The following is a 22,282-nucleotide window of genomic DNA, read 5'->3' on the forward strand; positions in this document are numbered from 1 at the left end:
TATATAACTAGAAAAGATTCATCTTAGGAGTCTGTTTTTAAAAATGCTTACAATTCAATAAGAAAATAAAATCAATACATTGAAAAATGGGCTATGTATATAAACCGGCAATTCACAGGAAAGAAAACCTGAGAAGACAATAAATACATGAAAATGTGCTCAAACTCATTAATATCTGCAGAATGCAAATTATAACACTAATGAGATACCATTTCACATCCATTAAATTTATGAAAATTCAAAAGTTTGGCAATGCCAAGTGTTGGTAAGGATATGCTGGTAGGAGGGCAAATTAATACTATTACTTTGAAAAACAATTTGGCATTATCTAGGAACTCTGAAGATGCTCATACTCTCTCCAAAATAGTGTTTTGGAGAAACTCTAACTCTTGTGCATGAGGAAACGTGTAATAATGTCCATCGCAGCTGTTTTCCTGGGATCAAACATTTGGAAATGATTTAAATAGCTACCAATAGAAATGAATAAATTTCAATATATTTTCTGGAATGGAATATGTTTAATGGAATACTTAAAATGAATGTGGATAACTTAAAATGAAGTCGAGAGACAACAAATACTAATATTGATAAAACACAAATTGCAGAATAATATAGACATAGGATCATTCAGATAAAATCTTAAAATGTGCAAAATTTTGCTATTTACAGTTTAGGGATGCATACATAGATAGTAAAAGTATAAAATAAGCATGAGTATTCAGGAGCATAGTTATCTCTCAGAAGAGAAGTAGAATAGGACTGGCGCTATGGTACCCTGTGGTCTCCAATTGTAACTTTCATTGTAACTCTTTGTTTCCCAAAAAGAAAGAAAAACTCTATATATTTTCTGTGTTTGAAATATTTCACAATTATTTTAAAATCCAAAAGGAAAACTAAAATTAAAGTTTTGAAAGATTTATTTTCCTTTTTCATCTTTGTGGTTGTTCAGAAAGGTCAATTCCTTTTTTTTCTGAATATAAAATAATTAGGCCTTCTTTTTATCTGAATATTGTGTGAGTGTATGTGTGTGTGTGTGTGTGTGTGTGTGTGTGTGTGGTGTAGCACATATTCCTTTAGTAATAACATTGAAAGTTAACGTAATTGGAAAATTTGTTTCTCCATCAATATTTAGAATATTTGGTAGAAAAGTGATTTTTCTGGATTGTGCAGATAACTATCTCGTAAAGGCCTTGACATGTGTGGACATGACCTCACCTATGGTGGTTTCCAGGATTTGGATGGGAACCAGTTTCTGCCTATTTCACCACCTCAGGAGAAATGCGTGGTGTTCTTCCTGGGGGCACCCAGTCAGCGCTGCATCTACCCGAGAGTTCCTGCCCAGCCATGCGATCATTTCTGAAACTAATGAGATCAGCAGCTTTTCACGAAACCATGAGTCATACCTATTGGTGAGGATTTCCAGGCTTGAGGAGTGCCTTGAAGTGCCGGCTTCACCAGATGTTCTGGCATCACCAATCCTTCCCCTAATTCTGAGTGCCACATCTGACCTACTGCCAACGGTCACAAGGTCGCCAGTAACCAAAAATCGCCTTGGGCTTCAGGTAAGGACCTGTAAAATCAATGCAATACCAATTAAAATTCCGGTTGGATTGTTTTCAAGGAACTTGATCATCTAAAATTTATATTGGTTCACAAATAACCAAGACAACATTAACTTTAAGACGTATTAGAGACTGATAATAAAAACAGTGTGGTAATGTTTCAAAAACAAATTAGCCAGTGGAAGAGAAAAAAATAGTGTCGGACAAATAGACAAAAGAGATTACACATTCATTGAGAGACACTTTGTTTAATAAATATTGAGAAAACTGAAATTAGATCCCCATTTAACTCCATGAACAAGGATAGATTCTAGATTAATTAAAGGCCTAAATGTGAGCTATAAAACTAAAATAAATAGAAGAAAATGTAGAATATTTTTGTGACCTAGGCGCTGGTGGCAAGGAAAGAGAGAGCATTAATAAAACTTCCAGAGCACAAATCCAATGGCAAAGAAAAAAACCCTTGAAAGATTTGACTATAACAAAACTGTGGATTTGTGTTCATTGAACGACACCATGAAAAAAAAAATAATAGGAGAATGACAGTATTTAAAAGGGAAGTGAGAGAGCACCTCAGAGGAAGATACTTGTAATCTCTAAAACCAATATCTGAAATATTCAAACAAATTCAATAAATTTCCCCAAATACAATAGCCCCAATAAGAAAATAGAGGATATGAAAATACAATTTGAAAAAGAGGAAACACAGAAGATTACTTAGTATGTTAAAGTCATTCAAAATTAATCAGAGAAAAGTTGTTTTTAATTTTGATGTTTTTAATTGATAAATATATATATATTTATAGTGTACAAAATGATGTTTCAAAATATGTATAGATTTGTGGAAATGGTAAACTGAGCTAGTTACCATACATTAGCTCCACATACCATTTTTTGTGGTAAGAACACTTAAAATCTACTCTCTCAGCAATTTTCAAGTACACAATACATTGCTATTAACTATAGTCACCATGTTTAGAGAAAAGTAATTTTAAACAAGAAGATATCACTTTCTACCTTCTGGACCAACAATAATCCCAGGCTGGACAGTGGAAGTGTTGATGAAGATGAGATGCCACAAGAAAGTTCATTACTGTGGGTGGGAGTTAGGACCCAAAGATTCCAGGTGTACATCCCAATGAATTCTTTACCCAACCCCATAGGAGACCATGTACAACAAACATATTAAACAGAATGGTCGCCCAAGGTAAGAGGCATGGAAATTGGGGTGGGTAGGAAAATAAGACAATACATAAACATGTAAAATTTAAAAAGAAATGCTTTGGGGCCTAATAATAATTACATTTCATAAATTGTGGAGTGTGATCAGCTCTGCAGCTGAGAATATTCTTGCCCTGTAAGTACTCATTATTTCATAGGGGAAAATATACTACACATGTCAAAGAAATTACATATCTATATATGACATATATATCATATATATATGGAATTATGGTGTCTGGTAATGTCCAATATACAGATGTTTGTAGTAAGCCAGCAAACTGTGATTAAAAAAAAAAAAAAAGCTATAACACAGAGTATATTACAACATAACGCAGAGTGACCAACATTTACTTTTGCAAATACTTAACTCATTATACTTCTTCTCTGGGTGTATATTAGTGGCACCCCCTAAAACAACCATTTGCACAATGAAAAAATCTGGGCATAAATTGTCTGAGACAATGCATCATAGATGTGTCTGTACAGATTTATGGAAATGCATTTAGAGTACCTAGTTTTTTGCAATTTTCATCAGCGCATTGAACCACACATTGATAATGAAAGATAGCATTTTGAAAATATCGCCTATTATCTGTTATATCAATAAAATATCTATTATGTATATTTTTCTATGTTTCTAGCCTTTATGAACACCCTGTAGAAGAGCATAGTACCCAGAGAAAATAAATGATTCCTATTTTTTTTCCCTCCACCTCTAGAGTTTCTCACCCATCATGTTTTAATGCTTGCTCCTACCCTATTTATATAGTAAATACATTGAAATAAAAGAAATGCCATGACTAGGAGAACAATCAAGCCCATCATTTTTCCCACTTGAAAGAAAATTATATGGTCATTTAAAATAACATTAAAGTAGAAGAAGACTGAGAGCACTAAGGAGGAGATGACACATCTTGGCCAGGGATACAGACAGATTTAAGAGCAGAGCTCAAGTTTTCTCTGGTGAGTCATTTGGTTGGTATCCTTAGTGCTTTATCCCAAACTGCACACCTCTACCAATCCTTTGGGAATTCTGAATGGTTGTTGACAATAGCAGGTCATGCATGGAGAAAAAAAAGAAAATAAAAATATGTTTTCAAAACTGATTAGTTAGTAAGGGCATAGAGATTTGCAGAGGTATAAAGAGTAATCCTAGATTAATACAACTAAGTTTCATGTATGCTAAGGAGCCATTAATTGTAAGATCCTCCATATTTCATGTATCATTAAGTAAGAAAAAAACACTTTCAATTAAACTATCACATAATACCATCCTTGAAAAAATAGTAACACATGTTTAGCAGCCTGGCAAGCCTGGATTTACATCCCAACTCTTCCACTTTTAGCTAGCTGTATGGCTGTGAACAAGTGAACTAACCTTTCTAAGCCTCAGTGTCAGTCTTTGTAATATAAAAACAGTAATAGTACCTGCTAATGTATGTGGAGATTAGATGGGATAGTGGATCTCATTTAGTGTTTAGCATGGTTTCTAGCACATACTGATTATCAATACTTATATTAGCTATTTTAATATTAAAGAAAAGTTTATGGTAATACGCAAAGTGCTTAGGGTATAATGATAATTAAAACACAAGACAGAAAATTATACTGTAATTTAATCTCAACTACATTTTAAAAAAGTAATGCATAGAACAAGGGCTGGAAAGAAATATACAAAAATGTTAACACATATGTTAAGACATAAAATATGTATTTGGGAGGTAAAACTATGGATATTTTTCTATTTTATATTTATTTTTTTCTAGCTTCCTAACTTCTCTATAATATTAATTGTAACGAGAAATAAGTATTTTTATAAGTTACTCCTAGGTCCTTCTTTTATACTCAAATACCACTATTGAATGAGTAAACCAATGCATCCCACTGTACGGTAAATAAATGTGCCTGTAAAACATCCATCCCACCACTTCTCATTCCAGCCCAGCGACAGATCTCTCCCACAGAGTCCTACCTGAGAGTCCCTCTCAACACAATAGTTTAGCTCTTTCCTTCTTTTGAAATAGTTTGATGGGTGAAGCCTATCCCTGATCACATGAGTTATTTTTTCCCAGGATATTTACGTTAATAACGAGCAAAACTTTACGCAAAAGACAAAAAGCTCAAGGTGGAATTCTAAGTGGCCCGTATTTGGGAAGGGAGATTTAGAGGGCGAGGTTTTTCAATCCCAACAACTTCACTTTCCTCTACCAAAAGATTGTAAGATTAATGACAGTGTCCCATGTCTTAAGCTTATGGTAAAAGTCCAGATTTTCCAAAATAGTCATAATGTTAAATACTCTACCACTTGTGCTGGTCAGGAAACGTGTTCCAACCTTAGTTTTGCCTGCAAGATCCCTGAACTCATCTCATTTTATATTCCAGGCATCTGGCTCTCAACACACCCTAAATCAATTGATTGTCAAATGATCAATTACTCCTAGCCCAAAAGAGACTTCTTTCTTTCCCAGCAAAGTCATGATTCCCCTTGCTCGCAGACCTCATTCCTCACCTCCTTAATCTACCTTAACAGAATGGCACAGTGCAGGTGGCTGACACGAGAACTAATTTTCTCAGGCATGTTCTAAGAATCAGTTTCCAGGGAGACAGAATGAGTGGTCAGTACCATGCCATGCCCATGCTTTGGAAAGCCACTGGAAATGACTGGTAGGTGAGTCATGTAGCTTTGTCACTGTGTTTGTTTACAGCGACCAAAGCTATATTTGTCTTTAAACATGAAGATTAAAGAATCCATCTCAGGAAATAACCAGAGGCTCATATTACTGCAAAGTACCTGCAAAAGGTGCTGTGTTGGCTGCAGGTGGAGGTATTTGGGCCTTTGAAACTCCACTAAAAGGCAGCAGACACCTGTTCCCCTATAATGGGTAGTTTACAAAGAAATGTTTACCTATGAAAAGGCAGAAGCAAAGAAGAGATTGTGTCCTTCCACATACTCAGAAGGAGGGTTGGGAGGCAGCTCTAGGACAGCCTTTCAAATTGTTGGTTAATGTGGTAGAAATAATGTATAGCATGTTTCAGAAAACTTGCATTCAAGTTCCGCTTCTGTCATTTAATGGCTATTAGATCTTGGGTGAGTCTCAACCTGCCTGAGCCTCAGTTTTCATCATTTGTAAAACAGGGACAATAATTATAGAATGTTGAGATGAACAATTGAGACAACTTATATTGAGTTCCTGGCATGTAGTAGATGTTCAATAGATGTTTCATTCCTTATTCATTTTCTTTCCATTTTTCCAGGTATAGAAATGTAGGCTTAGAGAGACACTATGATTCCCCCAAAGGTATCACACATCAGTGAATGGTAAATGACAGACATCCTTTCTCTCTCTGAAAGTGAAAAAACTGGAACTTTAGTTTTCAGATTTGAAATATAATATATTTTCTGAAAATTCTTTTTACCTTCTCATCTACCAAAGCCAGATGGTAGAGCAGGCAGTTAGGATTGATGCTGAGGAGGAGAAATCTCCACAGAAAACACTTGCTGAGAAATCCTGTAGCTCTGTGGAGTGATGTCATCCTCTTCAGCTGGAGAACCAGGTGAAGGCAGCACGTGGGAGGGTCCAGCCCAGCATTATTGCATGTGGATGCTCACTGTAGTCATCACTCACCGCTGACCCAATACCATGTCATTGTAACAACAATAACTATAATAATGAAAACTCCCACTTACTGACTGTTTCTTTTGTATCCAGTTACAGACCAAACATGCCCACCTCGTAGGTTTGTTGTGAAGATGCACTAAGGCAATATATATAAAACACTTAGCAGAGCTCCTGGCTTCTAGTAAGTGCTCAACAAATGGTAGCTGCCTGTGCTTTACATATATAAGCTCATTTCATCTTCATAACAACTTTCTGAAATTGGCATTACTATCTTTATTTTACCAATGGTGATGCTTAGGTGGATGAATGAACTTGCCCAGGTCAAAAATCTAGAAAGCAGTCAACACATAACCCAGATGTGTTTGAGGCCAAAGCCCGTGCTTTTAACCATTAGGGTATACTGGCTCATAGTCCTGCTTGTGAAAGTTGTGACATGCCAAACATTCTAGGTTTAATGTTGCCTGGGTTTTTCCTTTCCCCAAAAATCTCCCATGGGCCCAAGCCCTGGAACCGAGCCCAGCTGGAGGGAAGCAGATGCTGTATTGTACCAAGGGAGGTCTGGCTCCATGCTCACTCTTCATTGCCAGGAGCCTGAGATGCAAGACAATGGCACAGAAGGAAAGACACTGGAGTGAGCTTTTATAATAGGGGAAGCTTAGAGGTCACCTAATCACCAAAGGTCAGTGGACTTGTTTGTTTGTTCCAGTTTGATTTGGTGTCATTTTGTTTGGAATGTTTTGTTCCAATGAAATTATAAAGGAAAACTCAAAATGTAAAACCAACAAAAGTGGAATCACTCTGTTGAAAATGAGTGGGAAGCCCAGAGCCTCATCCCTTTTGAGGAGCCAGGCATCACCTCCTTATTCAAGAGGATTGGCCATGCACTTGGGAACTAAAGGACTGTGGCCTCAGCATGTGGACAGAGATAGCCTGGGTAGTGGAACGTGTGTGGGGCTTTGAAGTCAGACAGCCAGAGGTTCAAGTCTCATCTCTGTCTTTTATGAAGTGTGCAATTTGGGAAAGGAAGATAGCTTTTCTGAACATGTCTTATTGAAAAATTAGCTCTGATCTGAACCTAAGAGGAGAAAAAAATGCAATAATAGATGAAAATATCTTCAGACAGCAAATGCCACTCAGAAGAGGGGAAACGACTATAAGGTCTGAGGTCACCAATTTTCGTTTTTGTTTTGTCTTTCTGGTTTGTTTTGTTTTTGTGGAAAGAGGAAGAAACTTTTTAAGGGTTAAAATGGATAAAGAAATAATGCCTTAAGATAAGCATACACAATTACAGAGGCTGAAACGTGCACATCCTTGCCTTGATTCAACATTTACTGTATGCCCAGAAGTGTGTGTTACTGGGATGGAATAAGCAATATGACCTACTATCTGCCTTGGAGGCGAGTGTACCTAATAGTCACACACACACACACACAGGGAAAAATTCCAAACTCTTCTCAGTGTGGTAAATTAGGACATTGCAGCAGCTTGGTGTTCTCAATCTTAGGAGACCCCGTGCTGGTTCTTGTTACAGCCGGAAAAAAATACCACAAGTTTCTCATATGGGGCAGGCTTTGTCTCAGGTCTCAACAGCTCAGGACTTAGACTCTGTGTTTTTTCTGAATCTGGTTGGACCCTGAGATTCATTTATCAGCCTCTGCCTTGATTTTCCCACTCCTGGTATAACAGGATGACTTGAAAAGCCCTTCTTTTCTACCATGAGTGCCTTTTCCATCCCGAAACTTGTCTCTGGAAAGAAATATGAGGATCAGAATGCAACAGGTTTTGGAAGGGCACTTCCCTCTGGGGCTCAGATATAAGCTTTCTTAGCTAATATATTGAAATGTATAGATAAAATAGGCTCAGAGGGGAAACAAATGTTCCCATAGCTTCTGGATACATAATAAGCCAGGATTATTATCTCTTAAGGAAAATAGGCCCAGTCATTGCTGGTGGAGAGGGACCAACGCAAGTCAGGGAGCCCAGAGGCTAATGCTCTTGCCCCTTAGCCTTAGGATATGGGGAGGAGAAAGACTAGGGAAACATTAAGATCAAGGCAGATGAAACATTAAGACTGTATTAGTCCGTTCTCATGCCACTGATAAAGACATACCGAGATTGGGTAATTTATAAAGCAAAGATATTTAATGAACTCACAGTTCCACATGACTGGGGAGGCCTCACAATCATGGCAGAAGATGCAGGAAGAGCAAAGGGACATCTTACATGGCAGCAGGCAAAGAGGGCATGTGCAGGGGAACTCCCCTGTATAATACCATCTGATCTCTTGAGACTCATTCGCTGTCATTGAGACTTATTTGCTATCATATCTTTCCCATGCTGACTAATATCACGCTATCGGTCAGCATGAGAAAGACCCATTCCCGTGATTCAATTACCTCCCACTAGGGCCCTCCCATGACACGTGAGAATTATGGGAGCTACAATTCAAGATGAGATTTGGCTGTGGACACAGCCAAACCATATCAAAGACCGAGGCTCATTAACAAGGAAGAGACAAGTGTGGGATCTTGGGGAAGTTACTGAATATCTTGAACTTAGGATGAAAAACCAAATACGTGTGAACTAAATTATTCCAAAAATATTTATCAAGCCCCTATAATGAGTATGTTATTAATAGCATCTATTACTGCACAACAAATTATCCCAAAAGTTAGCATCTTAAAATAACAAGCATTTATTTTCTCACAGAGTTTCTAAGGATCAGGCATCTGGGAGCCGCTTAACTGGATAGGTCTGGCTCAGTGTCTCCCATCAGGTCACAGTCAAGCTGTTAGCCAGGGCTACTATCACATGAAGTCCCAAGGGGGCTGCAGAATTCACTCCCAAGATCACTGATATGGCTATTGGCTGGAGGCCTCAGTTCCCTGTCATGTGGGCCTCTCTATGAGGCCGATCATGGCATGGCAGCTAGCTTCCCCCAGAGTGAGTAATCTGAGAGAGAGAGAGAAAGAAAGAGGATGCCCAAGACGGAAGCCTCAATATCTTCTGTAACCTAATGTTAGAAGTTTCATACCATTACTGTGCCATATTATATTAGCACAAACCAAACCTGGCACACTGAGGGAGCAGACTGTATAAGGATGCGAATACCAGAAATCAGGCATCACTGGGAGGCAATCTCAGAGGCTAGTGACACCAAAGTGATGCAGTCCCCAATTCCCTTTCTCTGAAACAATGAAACAGACGATAACCCTTCTAACTTAGACATTTTAGAATTCTAAGACTTTATTTAGCTAAGAAACTATCTTTCACCCAACAATATCAGAAAGGCAAATATTTTTCATAAAATCTAGTAATAGTATAATTATTTATTCCATTTATTGAGTCCTCAGTATGTGCCAGGTAGTGTGCAGACTTTACATAGATTATCACTGGGCTCTCAGCTACTTGAGAGCATTGAGTTTTATTTGCTGGTTCACTATCATAGTCCCAGTGCCTACAATAGTACTGGCACACAGAAGTTCTCAATAAATATTTATTTACTGAATGATACAGTTAAACCTTCCAAATAACCTGCAAAGTGTTATCTCTCTTTTACAAATAAGAAATCAGAAGATTGTAGTGGCTTGCCCAAAGTCATAAAGCAAATACGTGGTAGAGTCAGGCTTGGGATGCAGGTCTATGTAGTTCCAAAGCCTGTATTCTTATCCATCACACACCACCGTCTCCTTTGCTTCTACTATATGTCCTGACCAATGAAAATATAAAAACAGGCCGGGCGCGGTGGCTCACGCCTGTAATCCCAGCACTTTGGGAGGCCGAGACGGGCGGATCACAAGGTCAGGAGATCGAGACCATCCTGGCTAACACTGTGAAACCCCATCTCTACTAAAAAATACAAAAAACTAGCCGGGCGAGGTGGCGGGCGCCTGTAGTCCCAGCTACTCGGGAGGCTGAGGCAGGAGAATGGCGTAAACCGGGGGGCGGAGCTTGCAGTGAGCTGAGATGTGGCCACTGCACTCCAGCCCGGGCGACAGAGCGAGACTCCATCTCAAAAAAAAAAAAAGAAAATATGAAAACAAAAGGGGGCTGAGGTTATATCAGAAGTATACAACTTCATAGATGCTTTACAATAAGCTATTTCCAATCTACTACAGTTTGAAAAGTTGATTCCCTGTTACTTGTTATTAAGGTAATAGAGTAGCCAAGGATGAGCACTATTGCCCTGGAAGGAAAGGTAGGTGATAGATCCCTAAACACACACTCTCTCTCTCTCTCACACACACACACATTCAGATTTTCACTCTGCTTGAAAGACCTGTGAACAGATAACATTGTTAATGTGTAACAGTTCCAAGTTTTCCCTAATCCTCTGCTTGCCAATGATGGCTTTGATTTGGGCTACTCAATTTCTCCCCAGACTACATATTTGGAGAAGAGTTCTTCCATTGCCAGAAGAGTCTTCCAAATGTTGGGATCAGAATCAGAAAAGAAATGGAAGCAGGAGAGATAATGGAGGACAAGGTAGGGTTGGAGGAATAAATTTTAAGCAGGAAATGAGGATTTCTGAGAGGCACAAGAGAGCAGCTGTTGTGAGAAAGTGGATAGAAGAAGAAAAAAAATGTTAAAAGAATTCGTATGATTGTTTATCCTTTACAGGTTTTTACAAACATAAGTAAAGAACTCGAGTGGTTTTGAAGTCACTTTTTGGTTTCTGAACAGTATTCTTTGATCAAGGCAGTGCACTGAAACTAGATAATAGAGGATATAGTATTGAATAATTACACATAAGAACCTTACGATAAGAAGAATTTCATAGACGACAATGGAAGCACCACACTGAGAGATATCGTTGAAGTCAGAAAAAAGAGAACACGAGGAAGGTGAGAACATCCTGCTAACAGGTAGTGTTTAATATTCTCTTCTTTAGAGAATACTAACAGATCCCCAACTGTGAAGTTATCATGATATCAGTGTACTTGAAAAAAAACTGTATATAGGCTTAAAAGTATGTAGATTTAAGTAGCAAACTGCAGAGCCTCTGAGTTTTATGCTGGTCCCAACTCTGATTAAAGAAATTGAAGAAGATACAAGTAAATGGAAAGATATCCATTTCATATGTTCATGGATTGGAAGGATTGATACTTTTAAAATCTCCATACTAACCAAAGTGATCTACAGATTCAATGCAATCTCCATCAAAATTCCAATGACATTTTTCACATAAAGAGACAAAACCCTAATTTATATGGAACTACAAAAGACTCTAAATGGCCAAAGCAATCTTAAGCAAAAAGAACAAAGCTGCAGGCATCACACTACCTCATTTCAAAATCCACAACAAAGCTATAATATAATAATCAAAGCAGCAGAGTATTTGTATAAAAAGAGACACCAATGGAACAGAATAAAGAGCCCAGAAATAAATTCACACACTTTTACTTAATCGATTTTCCACACAGATATCAAGAACACACAATGAGGAAAGGACATTTTCTTCAATAAATTGTTCTAGGAAACTGGATATCCACATGCAGAAGAGTGAAATTAAACCCATATCTCACACCATATTCAAAAATCAACTGGAAATAAATTAAATATTTCAATGTAATACCTGAACCATAAAACTATTAAAAGAAACATAGTGAAAAATCTCCATAACATCTAGGCAATAACTTTTTTAATATGACCCAAAAGCACAGGCAGCAAAAGCAAAAATAAACAAATGAAATTACATAAAAAATAAAAAGCACTGCACAGCCAAATCACCAGAGTGAAAATATAACCTATAGAAAGGCAAAAAATATTTGCAAACCATACATCTGATAAGGTGTCAATATCCAAAATATATAAGGAACTCAAACAACTCAACAGTAAGAAAAAAAAGCCCATTTAAAAACAGGTAAAAGACTTGAATAGCAAATTTTCAGAAGATATGCAAATGGCTAACAAGTATATGAAAAAATGCTCAGTGTCACTAATGATCAAGGAAATGCAAACTCAAAGCACAATGAAATATCATATCACATGTGTTAGAATGGCCATTATCAAAAAGACAAAAAATAACAAGTGTTGACGAGCTTGTAGAGAAAAAGGAACTGTTGCTAGAAATGTACGTTAGTATAGCCATCATGGAAAGCAGTGTTGGTTTTCCTCAAAAATTAAAAATAGGACAACCATATGATCCATGATTTCACATGTGTGAAATCTAACAAAGTCAAACCCATATAAACAGAGTAGAATGATGCTTAACAGAAGTTGCCAGTGGGGAGGAGGATTGGGGAGATGCTGGGGAAGAAAGAAAAACAAAGACACTGAAGCAACTTCTAAAAAAAAGAGTCAGAAAAGCAATAATCCATACATTTGACCCCCAAATTTTACTTTCAGAAATATCTCTTTGAGCCAAGTGTGGAAGTACATGTCTGTAGTCCCAGCTACTTGGGAGACTGAGGCAGGAGGATTTCTTTAACCCAGGAGTTTGAGACTGTGGCACACTATGATCATGCCTGTAAATAGCCATTGCACTCAGCCTGGACAACACAGCAAGACCCAATCACAAAAAAAAAAGAAAGAAATATTTCTTAAGAAACAAAACATTAAGAAATATATAGGCCGGGCGCGGTGGCTCAAGCCTGTAATCCCAGCACTTTGGGAGGCCGAGACGGGCGGATCACGAGGTCAGGAGATCGAGACCATCCTGGCTAACACGGTGAAACCCCGTCTCTACTAAAATATACAAAAAATTAGCCGGGCGAGATGGCGGGCGCCTGTAGTCCCAGCTACTCGGGAGGCTGAGGCGAGAGAATGGCGTAAACCCGGGAGGCGGAGCTTGCAGTGAGCTGAGATCCGGCCACTGCACTCCAGCCTGGGCGACAGAGCGAGACTCCGTCTCAAAAAAAAAAAAAAAAAAGAAATATAAAGATTTATGGAAAAAGAATATTTATAAAGGTTGCTCATAATTAAAACATATTATGATACAACCTATATGTCCAATAAAAACATAATGGTAAGTAAAATAACAAAAACAATTACTTAAGAAAAGGAGAACATAAATAACTTTTATTTATGTATTTGTACTTTTGTATTTTAGAAATGTTCTTCAACTGGATGTGATTTACTTTCACAGTATGGAAGGAAAACATGTTTTGTTTTTAAAAAGACGAGTCCTAATAGCAACAGGACAGATTCAGTTTGGCTGTGAAGAAATATGGCTAGATGGGACAGGATGCCAAGCCCTGGTTACAGTAGTTTGGTGGTGTAAAATTTTTATTTTGGGGATTTAAGAGGAAAGTCTTTGATGGCTGGGACAGTGTAGTCAAAAAAGAGCTGAGGAAACGTATACCCAGAGACAGAGGAAAGAAGTGAATAATCTTTTTGGGTTCTTTCCAAAAAAGAATAAATGTTCTTCTTCCTAAAGAACTGATTTTAGTATTTATTTTACCTTAGTTGTGCTACTGACAAATTCTGTTTGTTTTTGTTTGTCTTAATAGTCTATTTGGCTTTCATGTTTGAGAAATATTTTTTCTGGATATAGAATTTTAGGTTGGACTTTTTTTCGGCGGTTCAAAGAAGTTATTCAATTATTTCCTGGATTCTGTTGTTTCATAAGAAAATATATATTATTATCTTTTTTCCTCTGCCTATTTTAAAGATATTCTCTTTGTCTTTGCTTTTCATCAGTTTTACAAGGAAAGCCTGGGTGTAGTTTTCTTCTGATGTTTTCTTCTCAGAGTTTGCAAGAATGATTAAACCTGTGGGGTTTATTCATTTTGGAAAATTATATCCCATTAACTCTTCAAATTTTGCTGCATCACATTCTCTCTTCTCATACTGGAACTCAAATTATACCGTTTTTAGAAATATTTACCATGCCTCATGTATCTATTATACTCTTCAGTGCTTTCTTAAATCTTTTTTTAGTCTTTTGTTTCATATGGATGTTTTCTATTGGCCTCTTTCAGATTATTACTTCTGCTCTCTTTTGTATCTAATCTTCTGTCAAATCCATCCATTGAGCTTTTCATTTTAGTTATTACATTTTTTAGTTCTAAAATTTTAATTTGACTGTTGCTTTTAAAATCTAACTAACGGCTAAAATTATCTATCTTTTCATATATTTTCTTAATTTTTTTTGTATTATTCTGAAACATGTTAATCCTAACTATTTTAAAGTTCACATCTGATCAGTTCAACACTTGGATCTCCCATGGGTCTTTCTATCAGCTAGCTTTTCTCTTGGTTTTGATCACTTGGTCCTAGTAATTTTTGATTGAATTGCATATGAGAAAGACTCTGAATAATGTTATCTTCCTCCTGAAATGGTTCACCCTTTCCTTTGCCGGACAGATAGATTGGGCACTATCAACTTTCTCCAATCAAGGACTAAGCTCATTTGAAGTAGATTTTCAATTACAGCTAGGATCATCTTTGATTTATCTCCTCTTCCTGGAATTCTCAATAAGAGTTTGAAGTGTTAACTGGAGGTTTTTCTGCATAGTTGGTCCTGAATTCTAATCCTCATCCCTTCAATATTCTGAGACTACCAAAATTTCATTCTGTTTTTCAGAGTCTAAGTTTGTTCATCTCCTGCCCCAAGAAGTTTTAAATTGACAAATATTAATGGTAGGGAACTGATATGATGTTGGAATCAATTATCCAGCCCTTTCTTCTCACTGACATTCTGACCCTTCAAATATTTTTTTGTCTCTTCGGCCTCGTAAGACTAAAAATCTCACTGGGTTTCTCTGCCCTCTTAGTAGCTACCCCTTGCTTGGGCCCTCTTTCCAAATCCCAAACTAAAAAATTCCCAGAGATAAAAAGTCACAATGTCCTTTCACATTTCTGCATCTCTCCCTCTTCCTTGGAATTTTGTCCCCTGGAATCCTGGTTGCCATAGCAGCTCTCAATGCCTCCTTGGATTCCTTACATTTTTCTAGCTCCAGATAAATGTTCATGTAAGGAAATAGCTTATGCTCTAAGAGGCAAGCCATCACTACTATGTTCTATTCCTCCTTAACAGGAATAAGTCCCCTTGTAGCAGCATGAGAAAAAGCTAAACTCCCCAAAATTGGGCCATGTGCCCTCTGTTTTTTGACCTCTGAAGCTTTGTTGCTGTCATTTTCTCTACAGAACTGTTTTCCATAAGCCCCTGTCACCAGCTACCTTTACAATTTTATGAACTAGTGCTCTTCATTTTGTAATCAACAGAAAACTTATACTATCTAAAATAAGAACTTATTGGCTGCTGTAACTGAAAAGTTTAATAATAGGGGTTACTTCAGGTCTAACCTGATCCAGGAGTTCATGATATCATCAGGGACCCAGCAAAAGTCCTCCGAAATTTGGTTTGTCCTAACCCTTCCCAATGTGTTGACTTTATCCTCAGGCTAACTTCTCTCATGGAAGCAAACAGATAGTTGCAGTAGTTCTGGGACTCGCATCCTCATATCATTCAGTCTTGAGAAAGAGAGTTCTGTGCTCCAATATTTCCACCCAAAAGTCCTAAGATTCACTCTGCTTGTGCCATCTGAGGTCACTTAGATAACCCTCACCAAGGATGGAGAATGCTGTGATCTGCTCAACCTGGGTAGTGGGTTCCATGTCCAGAGCTGAAGAAAGAGCTAGTTTCCTCAAAGTCACATAGTTCCCCATGTAAACTGAGAACTACCAGAAAGAGAGAAGAGAAGAATGTAAACTCAGGAGGAACCAAGAAGAATTCATTACATTATGAAATCTGGCCAACCAAGAGGTGAATCCAAATAAAGAAGTACGAGATGAATAATAAATGTGAAAAAAACAGGTGGTAAATATTTGACACACATAGATTTAGATCTAAGATTAAACAACTTTGGGGTTTTGGTTCTGATTTTGTCAAAAAGAATAAAAGTATCTAAACCTCAGTAATGTAAAAATAAAAATAAACTAACCCAAATCAGTAAATAGGGAAAGTAAAATGTGAGAAACAACACAAGAGTTAACTTTATCATCTTTTACAGCAAGGAGCCAACCAATCCCATCTAAAAATGAATGGATTTTATAAAAGCATAATTATTCCAATGTCAGTCTTTCATAATTTTATTTTTGTAAACTTACAGATATCTTTTGAAGATACCATATATTAAAAGAACGTTTATTTGAATTGACTCCATCTCTTTTTCTTCAAGTTGAGTTCAAGTCAAATTGACTAATTTTTAATTTTTAAATAGCATGTCAGGTCGCATTTTTATAAAGTTATTTGTCTGTACAATTATTCTTTTTAATGAATAATTAATGCATTAATATGACTCAGATACAAAGTTTTGCAAATCTTGATTCACTGCACCCTCTCAGTTTCCACCCCTCAATCATCTATCTTTTTATTATTCTAGAACCCTGGAAAGGTGTCTACCAAATGTATACAAGGATTCTTTGAGTTGTGAGATTTGTAGTATATATTTTTTAACTTCCTTTGTATTTTCTATATTTCTTCATTTTTTAAATAATGATCAGACATCAGGTTTTTTTAAGTTATAATATTAGAAATGAAAATGATTACTGTCTTTAATGGAAATTAAATTCCATGCTCTGGGGGAGGCTTTCCTGGCTGCCAGGACCAGAGATCGCCTTTCTTTTTTCTGCCATCCTGTATCCTAACTTTGCATCACTCACACACCAAACATATTCCCTGAGACCAACACTCTAAGTAGACATGTAGCGTATTCCTGTTGCAGGAGCTCCCTGAGAGTCCAATCTGTGATTCCATCATTAGCATTGCTGAGACCAACCAGACTCAAGAAAAGGCAACATCTGTCAAGAGTTTTGAATTTCAAATTACACATGGTGCCCCAGGGACCTGTTTATTTTTATATTTTTGGCAAAAGTCTACTTCCTGTTTCTAAGAAAGCAGACTCAAAGAAAGAAGGGACTTCACTTAGCTGTTCAAACCTCAGGCAGTGCTTCCTTTAGCAGTTTAGGAGTTTCACTGAAAGAAATGCCATTGCTTGGGAGCTGGTTTCAAATCCTAATTCTGCCACTTCGGAAATTTCCATAATCATTCTGGATCTCAGCATCTTCCTCCCAAGGGAAAGACGATAATAATGACAGCACCTAGCTCATAGAGTTAAGTGAAATCATACAGGTAAAGTGCAGTACTTTGTCTGACACAGAGTAAACACTTAATCAATATCAGCCTTCACTGTTACCTGTGAGACAGATGCCCAAGAAGCAGTGTTAGCAGATGGGGATGCAATTCTTAGATCCAAAAGGACAGCATCCCTTGGAACTGGCTAAGTATGTCCAGGGATCCAGGCTCTGCTGATTTTTTCTCCACTCCCCTCCCACCTCAACCCTAAAACTCCACTAGAGATGGCTCAGCATTCACTTTAGCTCCCAGCCCATTCTAGGGGCATAAGGGAAGCCATTTTTAAATAGAGTGGCTGAGATATAAACATTTAAAGAAATGTTGGACTTGATTCAAACTTATTTTCATAAATTCCTGGAACTTTCTGTTTGGAATGGCCTGAGATGATCTAGTCCAATCTATTGATTTACAGGCAAATAAACTAAGACAATAGAGTTTTTAAAACTTGTGTAGGGTCCATGGCTACTTAGAGTTATAGCCACGCTTGGAAACCAGGCATCCTGTCTCCCTGCAGTTCCCTGTTATTGATCATACTGCAATGTAATACCCTGGTTATTTGGTTCTCTTCCCCAAAAGTATAAGTTCCCACTTAGAACCTCTGCTTTTTCATGAGGAAGCTGAGGCTTGGAGAGGTTAAGCCACTTGTCCAAGGGCACCCACCTTGTAAGTGAAGGTATGTGAATTAAAACAAGGGTTGTTTTAACTCAAAAGTCTATGCTTTTTACCCTGTTAGCCTGTATTCCAGTTTCCTTACTAAAGAAAGAATGGAGCCAGGCACAGCGGCTCATGCCTGTATTCCCAGCACTTTGGAGGCCAAGGTGGGAGGGTTGTTTGAGTCCAGGAGTTCGAGACTAGCCTGGGCAACATAGCAAGCCCTTGTCTCTAAAAAAGAATTTTAAAATTAGCCAGTCATGGTGATGTGTACCTGTAGTCCCAACCGCTTGGGAAGGTGAGGCTGGAGAGCTGCTTGAATCCAGGAGGTCGAGGGTGCAGTAAGCCCTGATTATGCAACTGCCCTCCAGCCTAGGTGACAAAGTGAGATCCTGTCTTTAAAAAAAAAAAAAGAGAGAGAGAGAGAAAGAAGAACGGGCATCAATGGAGGCAGCATGGTGGAGTAAAACTGGAAGTGAGATGGGCTCTCATGCTGACCTACTGTGTGAACTTGGACCACTCACAACCTTGTCTTCAGTCTGTCTGGTGCAATATGGCAGCACCTAGTGCAGTGAATCTTGATTGTCATCAATCCATAGTTGAAAGTGTTGAATAAGTAAAGCACTTATTTCTTGCACCATGAAGCCATGTCCTTCACTTCTTTTTGCTTTCTCTCTCATAGGAAACCTTGGTGGAGAGTCCAGCATAGGCCCAGAATCTTGCAATCAACATCCAGGTGAGACATGTCCTCAGGTCAAACCTAAGAGATGCCCTCTATTTTCACAGCTTCAGCAGGGATCACCGATTCTATCTAGTGTGAATACACTGTTTGTTTTCCTTCTTCTCTTTCTGTTTGCCATTGGAAAAGTCCATTAGTGCTGAATGACATGACTAAACAGTAAAGGAGAGAACAGTTGATGTGTTAATAACTCTTAGGTAAATACCATTTGTTATAGTCACCGCTGAGGCTTTCAGAGAGATGGCACCATTCCTGGTCCTGGTCTGTCCTCTTGGCTCTGTCTTTCAGCAACCTGGAAAGACAGGTTTGGAGAGGGAAGGAGTCTGAAAGGGATTGGTGAGCAAGAGGAAGGAAGGGTATGGCAAAGGAACAGGGACTCTGAAAGAGACACAGAGAGCAAGAGAGAGAAGGGCAGGCAGACATACAAACAGACAGCATGCGCACACACACACACACGACACGACACACACATACACACAGTGAAGCAGAGGAGAGAAGACAGAAGTGATGATTAATGGAATCTTTTACCAGACTTCAGGAACACTCTGTGTCCCTTCCTCAGAAGTGCTGGGACTTTTGCATCCATCATTTCTTAGCAGCGCTGACATGGTCCCTCTGGTTCCATACATCTGCCCTTCCACCAATGTCTAGGATGTGCAGTTCTTCCTCCCTGACTTGGCTGTAGCCCAGAGGGAAGATGGCGTTGGCTGGATTTGAGGAATCAGCACAAGAAAGTTGCATGGTATCACCATGGAGGCCTGGAGGAAAGAGGAGCTTCCCTGAAGATGTCTCTGCTTTGGGGATGGAAGAGCCCTGTGGATATGGGAGGACCATAGCCAAGAAGATTCACATTGGGTGGAAGGATTTTTGAAGAGGAAAGTGGGAAGACTGGCTTCCACTTCTAGCCAAGAGCCTGGGTGACCTTGAGATTGTTCTTTAAGCTCTCTAAACTCTGATGACAAGAATTTGTACCGAACAATCTTCCAGCTCTGGGGCTATGATTTTAAGGCAGATCAGACATCAAATCCTCCTTGAATCTTAGTCCTTACCCAGAGATGGTCAGGTATGCCCTTTAACACAGGGTAAAATGACTTGACAACACCAATGTTGATGAGTTATCATTGCATTCCCATGCTAGACACTCTAAATATTAATACCTCTCTTTGGGTCATCATAAATTCAAAAATAAGTTTCTTTTTTTTTTTTTTTTTTTTTTGAGACGGAGTCTCGCTCTGTTGCCCAGGCTGGAGTGCAGTGGCCGGATCTCAGCTCACTGCAAGCTCTGCCTCCCGGGTTCACGCCGTTCTCCTGCCTCAGCCTCCTGAGTAGCTGGGACTACAGGTGCCCGCCACCTCGCCCGGCTAGCTTTTTGTATTTTTTAGTAGAGACGGGGTTTCACCGCATTAGCCAGGATGGTCTTGATCTCCTGACCTCGTGATCCGCCCATCTCGGCCTCCCAAAGTGCTGGGATTTTTTTAGTGCTTAATTATTTTCTTAATGCTTTCAAAGGAAGACAATAGAGTATCATGTTTAAGACCTAAATTCTGGTTTCAGCCAGACAGAGGTGCAAATATCAGCTCTTCCACATCAGCAGAATGAACTCAAGTACAATTCTTCACCTCTCTGAACCTCAGTTTCCCAAACTTGTCTCGTGAGGTTAGAGTGAGAGTTACAAGAAAAAATAAAATCAAAGTGTTTTGCACAATGCCTGCACATATAAACCCTTTAAAATTATGGAATGGGCCGAGTGTGGTAGCTCACACCTGTAATCCCAGCACTTTGGGAAGCTGAGGCGGGCAGATCACCTGAGGTTGAGAGTCTGAGACCAGCCTGACCAACATGGAGAAACCTGTCTCTACTAAAAATAAAAATAAATAAAAATTAGCCGGGCAGGGTGGTGCACGCCTGTAATCCCAGCTACTCAGGGAGTCGGGGCTGAGGCAGGAGAATCGCTTGAACCTGGGAGGCAGAGGTTGCGGTGAGTGGAGATTGTGCCATTGCACTTCAGCCTGAGCAACAAGAGTGAAACTCCATCTCAAAAAAAAAATTATGAAATGCACAGGGGCTAGAATCTGCTTGATTCCCACAACAATACTGGGAAGAAGGTATGTCTCCATTTCATAGAAGAAGAAACTAAGGAATGGAGGAGTGACAGGTTCATAGTCTCCAGCCAGTTAGAGTTGAAGTCAGGACCAGGAAGAAACAGCCTGCACCTCCCTTATATCATTATGAAGTTTCTTAAGACTGAACTTTCAAGAGGCTAAACTTTGAGGCAGAGAATGGGAAGAAAGAAGGGGGCTGAGGATTTAATCTTGGGGAACGCAGACAGAGGAATGGGAAGAGAAAGAACTGAAGAACGAATACTCAGGAAAGCAGAAGGGCAAGAATTTCACTGGTGCAGAAAACAAAGGATTAGATTATTTTCCAAAATTAAAGAGGGCAGGGTGTCACCAGTGTCAAAAATCATAAAGAAAGACCTTGTAATTTGAAAATAAGCATGTCCTCTATTTATTTATTCATTCTACAAATATTAATGGGGTCAGGGGGGCGTGTCAGGCACATCCTCGCTCTAGGAACACATTGGTCAACATGGAAGTTTCTGGCTCCTGTTCTCCAAGAGCTTATGTTCTAGCAGGGACAAGAAATACTGTAAAAGTAATGAATTTTTTTTTTGAGGAGGGTGGGAGACCAGAGTTTTATTATTACTCAAATCAGATTTCCCAAGCATTCAGGGAGCAGTTTTTAAGGATAACTTGGTGGGTGGAGGGAAGCCAGTGAACCAGGAGTGCTGACTGGTCAGAGATAAAATCATAAAGACTTGGTAAACTAATGAATTTTTTAAAATAATTTCAGATACTGTAAGTTCTGTGACGATTAAATGTGGGCAATGTAATAGGAAGCAACGTAAGGTAGGTGGGCAGCTGAAGCAAGTACAATCAGGAAAGCAACATTTTGAACTCAGACCTGCATGACTGGATGGAACTAGCCACATGAAGACCAAAAGTACATTGTCGGTAGAGGGAACAGCTGCAGCAAAGTTCCTGATGCAGGAATGAGTTTGACTATAACCTCCAGTAGGGCATTGTCAGTGACTTGATGTGAACAGAGGCCAGATCATGATAATAATGGAGAACTGATTTATAAGGAAAGAGTGCCTAAGGGCAGTTGACTCATGCCAGAAGTTGTTCTTGAAAAGAAGGAATAAAGTGGTATTAGTGCCATTTATAGCACAGTGGGCAGTGGCAACCATTTCTATTTGGGAACCCTCTATTTCCCTTCCCATTTTGGTCATCTCCCCTCAATGCCAATATTCTCAACCAAAAAGCCACATCCTTGGAACATTCATATTAACGACTGTAGGGTATTTTTGGTGTTTGGAGATAAGAATAATCAAATCCTCCTACAC

General features: G+C 38.7%; 1 long non-coding RNA gene across 2 annotated transcripts; it reads left to right on the top strand.

Moving 5' to 3' along the window:
- Positions 1–5,418: 5,418 nt before the first annotated feature.
- LOC117080152 lies at positions 5,419–22,078 on the top strand. 2 transcript variants are annotated; one of them, XR_004435735.1, is made up of 3 exons: positions 5,419–5,454; positions 18,820–18,873; positions 21,730–22,078. It is a non-coding gene; the product is annotated as an uncharacterized LOC117080152 (long non-coding RNA). The 2 variants fall into 2 exon arrangements; XR_004435734.1 differs by lacking the exon at positions 5,419–5,454 and adding an exon at positions 11,029–11,250.
- Positions 22,079–22,282: the final 204 nt, after the last annotated feature.

The sequence above is a fragment of the Trachypithecus francoisi genome, unplaced genomic scaffold, assembly GCF_009764315.1.
Source record: "Trachypithecus francoisi isolate TF-2019V2 unplaced genomic scaffold, Tfra_2.0 Lachesis_group8, whole genome shotgun sequence".
Classification (NCBI taxonomy): domain Eukaryota; kingdom Metazoa; phylum Chordata; class Mammalia; order Primates; family Cercopithecidae; genus Trachypithecus; species Trachypithecus francoisi.